General features: G+C 39.2%; 1 protein-coding gene and 1 pseudogene across 1 annotated transcript in view; one reads left to right on the top strand and one right to left on the bottom strand.

Moving 5' to 3' along the window:
- The window catches only part of LOC127536340 (synaptobrevin-like), an 84,073-nt gene that overhangs the window by 51,347 nt on the left and 24,079 nt on the right, over positions 1-8,647 (top strand). The gene's annotated exons all lie outside the window — the stretch shown is intronic.
- Positions 717-5,928, bottom strand: LOC127536339 (lymphocyte activation gene 3 protein-like; annotated as a pseudogene).

The following is an 8,647-nucleotide window of genomic DNA, read 5'->3' as shown; positions in this document are numbered from 1 at the left end:
ATGAGAGATAAGGTTACGGTGAATATATTGTAATAAATAATTATTATACATGGAACGTGTCCCCAAACAATCCTGTTGTTGATCTTTTTGTCATTTTCTGTTTGCATTTTATGTCTCGTTTGTCATTTTCTGTCTTGTTTTTGTCGTTTTATGTCTCGTTTCTGTCATTTTCTGTGTTGTTTTCATCATTCAACAGTTTTCCTATAGAATGTGTAGAGCAAAGCTATGTCCTCTCTCCTATTTTCCATATTTCATCCCATCATCAGCCTTGATTGAATGTCTCACTCTACCTCATATTTCCAGGATCAGACTAATTCTTTGGACTGTTTTCCATCAGTCAGTTTGTCCTCTTGGTCAGCAGTAACAGCTAGCTAAATATCTAGCTTCTACTGCTGAGAAAAAGATCACAGATGGATTAGAGTAGAGTTAGCAAACAGCACAGAAAACATGGAATAAAATGCTACCATTGATGTGGAAGCTGAGCCAATCAATACCTATTATTGATCAATGTGGAGCAGAAAACTAATAAAAGGTTTATTTTCAAACATGTTGAAGCCCAGATGTCCTCCAGTCCTGGAATGATCTTATATAAATTCAGACCATTGTTCAGTTTCCACTAAAACCGATGGAAAACATTTTCTGGAAACAAATCCGATCATTTTTCGATCTTCAAAGGAAATAATAATTTTTTAAAAAGCCACGAGTATGAAAAGTTTTTACCTTTGGTGGTTTTTGTACATCTGAGCCAGAACCAGCAGCAGAACCAGGAGCAGCAGACTGAGTCCAACCACAGCAGGCGTGTTCTGGGACGGAACCGAGGATTTACCAGGTCCAGTCAGACCGCCTGCAGAAAAACCAGCAGAGAAACGCTCACTTATATAAAGTGCATTTTTACTTTAGTCTCTTGTCCTTCTTAGTGTCTCTTATGGTCAGTTTTGGTCTTTTTGTGGTATTAGTGACATTTTGTGTCTTTGTGTTAATTTTGTGTCTTTTTGTGGTTGTTTAGTATCTCTTTATGATTGCTTTGTGTCTTTTTGTAGTATTTTATGTCTTTTTATGGTAATTTTGTGACATTTTGTGGTAATTTATGTCTTTTTGTGGTTGTTTAGTGTCTTTTTATGGTAGTTTATGGTAATCTCTTGTTCTTCCTCCTCAGTAAACATCTGCTTCTCATCTTTCCATCTTCCATCTTGTTTTTTGTTCCTATTATGAGCTGGAGGCAGAATTTAATTTTCTTAACATCTGCTGTAGCTGAACTAAAGTTCTATCTTCGTGCCTCTTTGTGAGTCTTGTGTTCTTCTTTGCAGAACAGAACCAGAACCCACCTATCAGCTGAGCCTGGTGCGTTATGTTTCCCAGAAGTCCTTCTTTCCCGTGAAAGCGGCAGGTCCACTGGTTCTGCTCCGACTCCGGGCTGATTCTGACCGTCTTCCCCTTCAGGACGGATCGGACGGACTCGGTGCCGTTCGGGTCGGAGGTCGTCTGGACCCAGTCGTACTCGGTGACGTCGCTGGAGTCGCTCAGCTGGCAGCTCAGCGTCACAGAACCTTTTTCCTTCGTCTGGACGACTGAGAGGAAACAGGAGAAGTTCAGAGGATTTATGGTAAAAATATTCATTTATAGAAAATGATTTTGTGGGATTTTGCTCAAACTGAATCTGTATAAAACGCACTTTGAGCGACGATGAGCTTCATGTTCCGAGCCAGCCTCTGTCCCTCCAAGGTACCAGAACACCGGTACCGGCCTTCATCCTCCAACCCGACCGGGTCCAGACGGGCGGATTTATCCCAGGGCAGCTGAGCCGGAGACGAGGAGGAAGAGAAGGAAGCAGGAAGTCGGTCGACTGCAGATCTGAACAGAGAACTGGGTTTCAGTTTCTCCCACAGAGACTCTGAAGGCTCCAGGCCCGGAGAGAAGATGCAGGGCAGCGAAGCGGCAGAACCGACGGCGGCGTAAAGACGAGCGTCTTCCCTGGACGGCTGCAGGATTCCTGTCGCATGAAGACAAGTGTTAACCCACGGGTGTCAAATTCATTGCAGTTCAAGCCCAGTTTGATCTTAACTGGGCCGGACCAGTTAAATTACAGCATTTAATCCATAAAACTCCAGATTTTCCTCTGTTTTTGTGCCAAAAAAAATATGTTCTTCAAATGTTCACATTTAATGCACAAAACATTATGAACAACCTGAAGTTTCTTCAGAAAAGTTCAATTTCAGCAATAATATCCTCAGTTTATCATTTACACATTACAGTGTCTACAAAGGAAACACAACATTTAGTCACGATAAAACAACAACAATCAGACAAGAAAAGACAAAAACAACCAAAATGAGACAAAATATTACAAAAAATGACACACAAAAGCAGCAAAAGAACAATCAGCAATAAAAATATTTACTTTATGATTAAAACAACTTGTCCAGAAATTATTTTAAATTTATAGTTTTACTAATTTACAATCTGCAGTTAATGTCTTCTCTGGAATTTTTACACTTTGAGGGCCGGATTGGACTCTGGAGGGCCGGTTTTGGGCCGCGGCCGCATGTTTGACACTCCTGGTTTAGAACCTGAAGAACCCGAGGCTGGGCTAGGTTCCAGCTCAGATCTCACCTCTGACGGTCAGAGTGCTGAAGCTTCGACCCGTCGGCCTCCAGACATCACCTCACAGCTCCAGCTCCCCGACAGCCCTCAGACTGGCCTTCACCACGAAGCCTGAGAGGTTCCAGGAACGTACAGGCTGCCGTTAAGCCTCCAGCTGAAAGAACTTGGTCAGGCCGAGGACTTACGTCACAGCCCAGCGAGACGTTGTTTTCCCCACAGAGGAACCGGAGGAGACACCGACACTGAGGACAGAGACGAACCACCAACACCGTCACAATTAACCCAATCATTCATCATCCAGTTATCTTCTGCAGGAGCCACTTATCTAATCAGCAAAAATGACATGATTCATCAGAAAGAATCATCAGATTTTCACATTTCTGACAGGTTTAGAACCACCCATCAGAAAAATAAACCAAAATCACTTCATTCTGAGTGCCTCATTTAAACGTTATCCAATAATTAATCATTTGCTTCAATCAAATTCTGTAAAAAACAATAAATTCTAAACCACAAAAATTCAGATAGTTTTCAGGTTGAACTGCAGGCAGTGTTTCCACAGACAGACTGAGAGGAAAATCAAAGCTACTGGATGAATAAAATAAAGTCAGCATGGCTCAGAAACAGTGAAAAGAGGAGCAGGTTGATGGAGATACATTCAGCATGGAGAAACATCTTTCTACTGATGATGAGCAGAGTAGAGAGGAAAAGTCTGGAAACATGGAGATAGAAAAACATCTACAGGATGAGGAGACAACAGAGAGACAAAACTGTCACAAAGAGACATAAAACGACACGAATGAGACAGAAAACACAAAATCGAGACACAAATGACAAAACTGAGATACAAAATGACAAAAAGAGGCGCAAAACGACAAAATAACAAAACGAGACACAAAATGAGACACAAAATGACAAAAAAAGACACAAAACAACAATAATGAGACAATAACAACACAACAAAACAACAAAACGACAAAAAGGAGACAGAAAATGACAAAACGAGACACAAGATGACAAAAACGAGACACATTGAAGCTCACATTTGGTTAATTTTCCTGATGGAACCAGAGATAACACATGGTGCGTTCAAAGACCAGCTGAAAGTTGAGAATCTTTTGGTTCTTATTCTGTTTTTAGAGTTTTTGGCTGATAAATGGTGTCATTTTGGTGATTTTTAAAAAAAAGAAAACACGTCTTAAAACCCATCAGTGGGTTTCTCTGTTATAAAGTGTTAAAAAGTGAAACCTAACTAGTTTACTACCTCTACTATGTGCAGATGGATGCCGCTTCGAACACCTGAGAGCTTCTCACCTGTCAGAACTCTGAGTGTGACGACGCTCTGAGTGACCCAGCGTCCGACGTCCAACATACAGGTGTAGGTTCCTCCTCCTCCTTGGTCACGGCGTCAATCTGCAGACTGAAGTCTCCTCGTTCAAACTGCTGGTGAGGACACTGGACCCGCTGGGTTCCCTTCTGGGCCCAGCTGGAGCCCCGGATCTGCAGACCGCTGCGCTGCTTCCTCCACACGGTGCTGCAGGGCCAGGACAGGTGAGGACAGGTGAGGACAGGTGAGGTGTTAACGCTACAGCAGCACATCTGACTCATCGACAATGTACGTGTAAAATATTTATTAAAACGAGAAAAAAATTATAGAAAATAAAGCCGATAGAAAATAAAATACAGCCACTGTATAGAAAAAAATAAAGTAAAATTAAATTAAGTAAAGCCACTATATAAAAATAAAATATAGTTAATAAAATAAAGCCAGTATATAGAAAAAAATAAAGTAAAATACAATAAACAAAACAAAGCAACCTCATCAAAAATGTTATTGAATTAAATTAACACGCTGCACACAAAATTAAATTAAATTAAATTAAACTTTATTTAGTTTTTGATAATTCAGCCACTCTGCATGAAATGAATTTTAAATATAAAAAATTAAATACTATAAGATTCAATTTAACTAAATTACAAAATTTTATTTATATAATTAAGCCACTGTACATGAAAGGAAGTTAAAATATGCTAAATTAAATAAAATTAAATCGAATCAAACTAAATTTTATTTTATTTAACATAATTCAGCCACTGTGCACGAAATGAAGTTAAAATATATTAAATTAAACAAAATTTACTTTCTATAATAAAGCCACTGTACATGAAATGAAGTTAACATATATTAATTAAATCAAAATCAATTTTTATTTTATTTTATATAGTTCAGCCACTATATATGAAATTGAGTTAAAATATATTAACTTAAAAAATTTCAATTACATATTAAAGTAAAGTAAATACTATACAAGCAACTAAATTTAATTAAATTAAACAAAATTTATTTTATATAATTAGGCCACTGTACATGAAATGAAGTTAAAATGTATCATATTAAATTAAATTAGGTTAAACTAAATTTTATTTTATTTTATATATATCAGCCACTATATATGAAATTAAGTTAAAATATACTTTTTAAAATTTTAATTTTATTTAACCTTTATTTATACAGATAATCTCATTGAGACATGGGGTCTCATTCTCCAGAGAGAAACAGAACAACATCATATTGAATCAAAATAAATCCCTGTATAGGAAATAAAATGTAATTAGAAATTATTTAATTGAATTTATCCACTGTACATAAATACTGTAAGACTCTGGACAGATAACGCGTTAAAGTCTGCGGTTTTATTAATTCCTCAGCCTTTAGATGGTGTTTTATTTTTAAAGCTCCATCATGTTTTAAAGAAGACTGGATTGAAGCTGGACTCTAAAAGAAGATCAAATCTGGAAATCCAGATGTTTCTATGAGTCCTCCTGCCTGCTTTGAAGCTGTTTGAAGCTCCTCTAACTTCTTACCCTCTGTGTTCTTTGCTCCAGATGATGGCTGAATCTGAGGACAAACTGCTGCATTTACAGGGAAGAACCGCCTGAGAACCGGCAGCCACCAGAACCTCCACCGTCTGAGAGCGAACATCTGCAGCAGAAACATCAGGTTTCCTCAGAAAACTCATAAGAACCCAAAGGTCGGTGCAGTTTGGTGTGAGGATGAAGGTTACCTGTGATGAAGAAGAAGAAGAGTAAGATCCCTCCACTGAGGAGCTCCGGCAGCCTCATGCTTCTGTTTTGGTGGAAAGGTTGAGCGTCTCTGAGTTCCTTCCTTCTGCTGCAGCGCCTGCGGTGTTTCTGGTTTTATGAGCAGCTGTGGGAGTCTGGTGGTTCCTCGTCATGTGACTGGAAACAGACGCTTGCAGGGAGTCCCACCTCCGCCCTCGGATTCTCTCACCTGCTTCCTCCTGCGTCAAACTCTTCTTCTGAAACATCTCCACGCTCGGTCTGCAGCTGTTGTTGTTCCTTCATGAGGTTCTGATGTTCTCTGGCCTGTTCTGGGTCCTCTTCGCAGAACTCTGCAGGTTTCTGTGAAACTGAGGGCTGACAGTAGTTAGCTGATTAGCCTGAGATGCTCTGATGGATGTCATGAAGGTGAATCATCTCCTCCTTTCTTGTTGATCTGTTTCCTTGTCGTCAGAAAAAACAGAAACCTCATTAGAAGATTAACATCATTCTTTACCTAAATATTACAGACATTTGATCCAATCAGAGAGCAGAGCACCGTGAAGCTCTAAAGCTCTTATTTCATTGAGGACTGTTGGGTTGTTGGTCATGTTGTGTGCGTCATTTATTGTAAACAGATGAATGTGGACCACAGAGGAGCTGAGTCTTTATTACAGTAACAGAGACGCAACACAAATACAAATGATGATGAACTTTCCTATGAAGCTCTAAAGTTGCTGACATTATTCAGCGTGTTTCATGAACTATTTCAGTCTTGTTTTGACAGTGGCACATTTCCTCCACAGTGACAGAAACCTGTTTTAGAACCTATTCCTAAATCTATAAGAAATGACCCCAAGCTGCCTCTTAGCTATAGAGGTACAGGTCTAAGCAAAGCTGCAAGCAGCTTCGGTTGGGTCCTCGCATCCTTCTGGCTCAGCTTTCCCAAGCATGTCCATGAGCTGGTGCTGCAGTTAAGAGTGTATTTCGGCCTATGGATGTGATTAAGACCGGACTCTGATCACACATGTAAAGTTTGAGGCAGATTGGAGCATGTAGAGGGTGGTTAGACAGCGCTTCCTGTTTCATGGCGGGACATTCAAAATGGCCAACAGCGGGCGCTATGATTGTGATAGTATATCGGCCTATGGATGTAATTAGGGCTGAACTCTAATGACATGTAAAGTTTCAGGCAGATTGGAGCATGTAGAGGGTAGTTCGACAACACTTCCTGTTCGATGGTGAAACATCCAAACTGGCCTCATTACGCTGGTCGCAATTTCTACGCCCTCACATTTTTGGCGAGCAATTTGATAACTTTGATCACCCATGCCTGGTGTACATCCTGGACAAATTTCAGCTCTCTCTATTTGAGTTTATAGCTTTTGAAAATGTCCAACAATTACACAAAATTGTCTAAAATGTGAATCATAATTCAAAATGGCCGACTTCCTGTTGGGTTTTGGGTATTAGTGCAAGAGGCTTTTTGTGCTTCCTGGCGAGGCACACATGTGCACTGAATTTCGTAGTTGTAGGTGAAACGTGGTCTGGGGGCTGAAGTTTCTTCCGCAAAAAAGAGTATAATAATAATTCCTTGCATTCCAATAGGTTCCTCTCACCCCTATGTGGTGCTTGGACCCTGAACTAGTTGTGTGTTTAAGTTGTATTCATCAGTCTTAAATCACATTCTTGTAGACCAACTCGAGAGGACAGGTTCGCTTGTAGATGGTTTAGAAAATCTAGAGCATGTAGTCACCATATGTCTGAAGTCAATTCCCTGATACAAGCAAGAATTAAGGAGAAAGGATATACATTTGGTTGTTTAAGGTCCATGTTTGGTTCTTTAAGGTTTACGTTTGGTTGTTTAAGGTCTACGTTTGATTCTTTAAGGTTTACGTTTGGTTGTTTAAGGTTTACGTTTGATTCTTTAAGGTTTATGTTTGGTTGTTTAAGGTTTACGTTTGGTTGTTTAAGGTCTACGTTGGTTGTTTAAGGTCTACGTTTGGTTGTTTAAGGTTTACGTTTGGTTCTTTAAGGTTTACGTTTGGTTGTTTAAGGTTTACGTTTGGTTGTTTAAGGTTTACGTTTGGTTGTTTAAGGTTTACGTTTGGTTGTTTAAGGTTTACGTTTGGTTGTTTAAGGTCTACATTTGGTTGTTTAAGGTCTACGTTTGGTTGTTTCATCGACTTCAAGAAGGCGTTTGATTTGATTAATGGAGAGCTTCTTCATTACAGTTGATGGAAAGTTTTGTCATGTTCATGTCGCTCATGGTCATGTCAATGAATGCAGAACAGCATGGCTTTTCCAACAATTCAGTGTGAAGCCAGGAAACGTTTTGTCACCAGCACTGTGTTTCTTTTAAGTTAATGGTTTAGCTATTCAGATTAGGGCCTCTTACTAAGTTGATGATCACACTGTGGGTGTTTTGCGTTTCTTGTTTTGTGTCATTTTGCGTCTCCTTGTGACAGTTTTGTGTCTTTTTCGGGGTCATTTCGTGTTTTGTTTTTCTTGCTTTTTGTCTATTTTCGGGTCATTTTTTGTTTTACTTTTCTTGTTTTTGTCTCTTTTTTGAGGAGTAATATGTTCCTTAGGTTTAGAGAAAAATGTTGATATTTGATGTAAACCAGAATTATGAACTTACTGTCTTATAAAGGAAAGATACAGCGTGGAACCTGAGTGCACAGTTACACTCAGAAACCATTAGCTTTAGAGACTGGGAGGTTTAATGCTGCTCCAGAGAAGGACAGACTTTGTTTGCTGTGTACTTTAGGTGAAGCTGAGGTTCTGTATATGGAGATATCAGGGAGGTACATGACAGTAAGATGTCCTGTTTATTTTGATTTGTTTTGGTTGGATGGCCTTGAAAAACTAGAGTTACGTTTTAATAGTTTGTTTGAGAACTGAGCAGCAGAATATGACACGGAAATAAAGAAATTATATCGTATCACATATAAAACAAGAAAACAAAGCACAGAATGAGAACAAA

This window comes from Acanthochromis polyacanthus, chromosome 12 (assembly GCF_021347895.1).
Source record: "Acanthochromis polyacanthus isolate Apoly-LR-REF ecotype Palm Island chromosome 12, KAUST_Apoly_ChrSc, whole genome shotgun sequence".
NCBI classification, from domain to species: Eukaryota; Metazoa; Chordata; class Actinopteri; family Pomacentridae; genus Acanthochromis; species Acanthochromis polyacanthus.
This window is presented reverse-complemented; position numbering and strand designations above follow the sequence as displayed.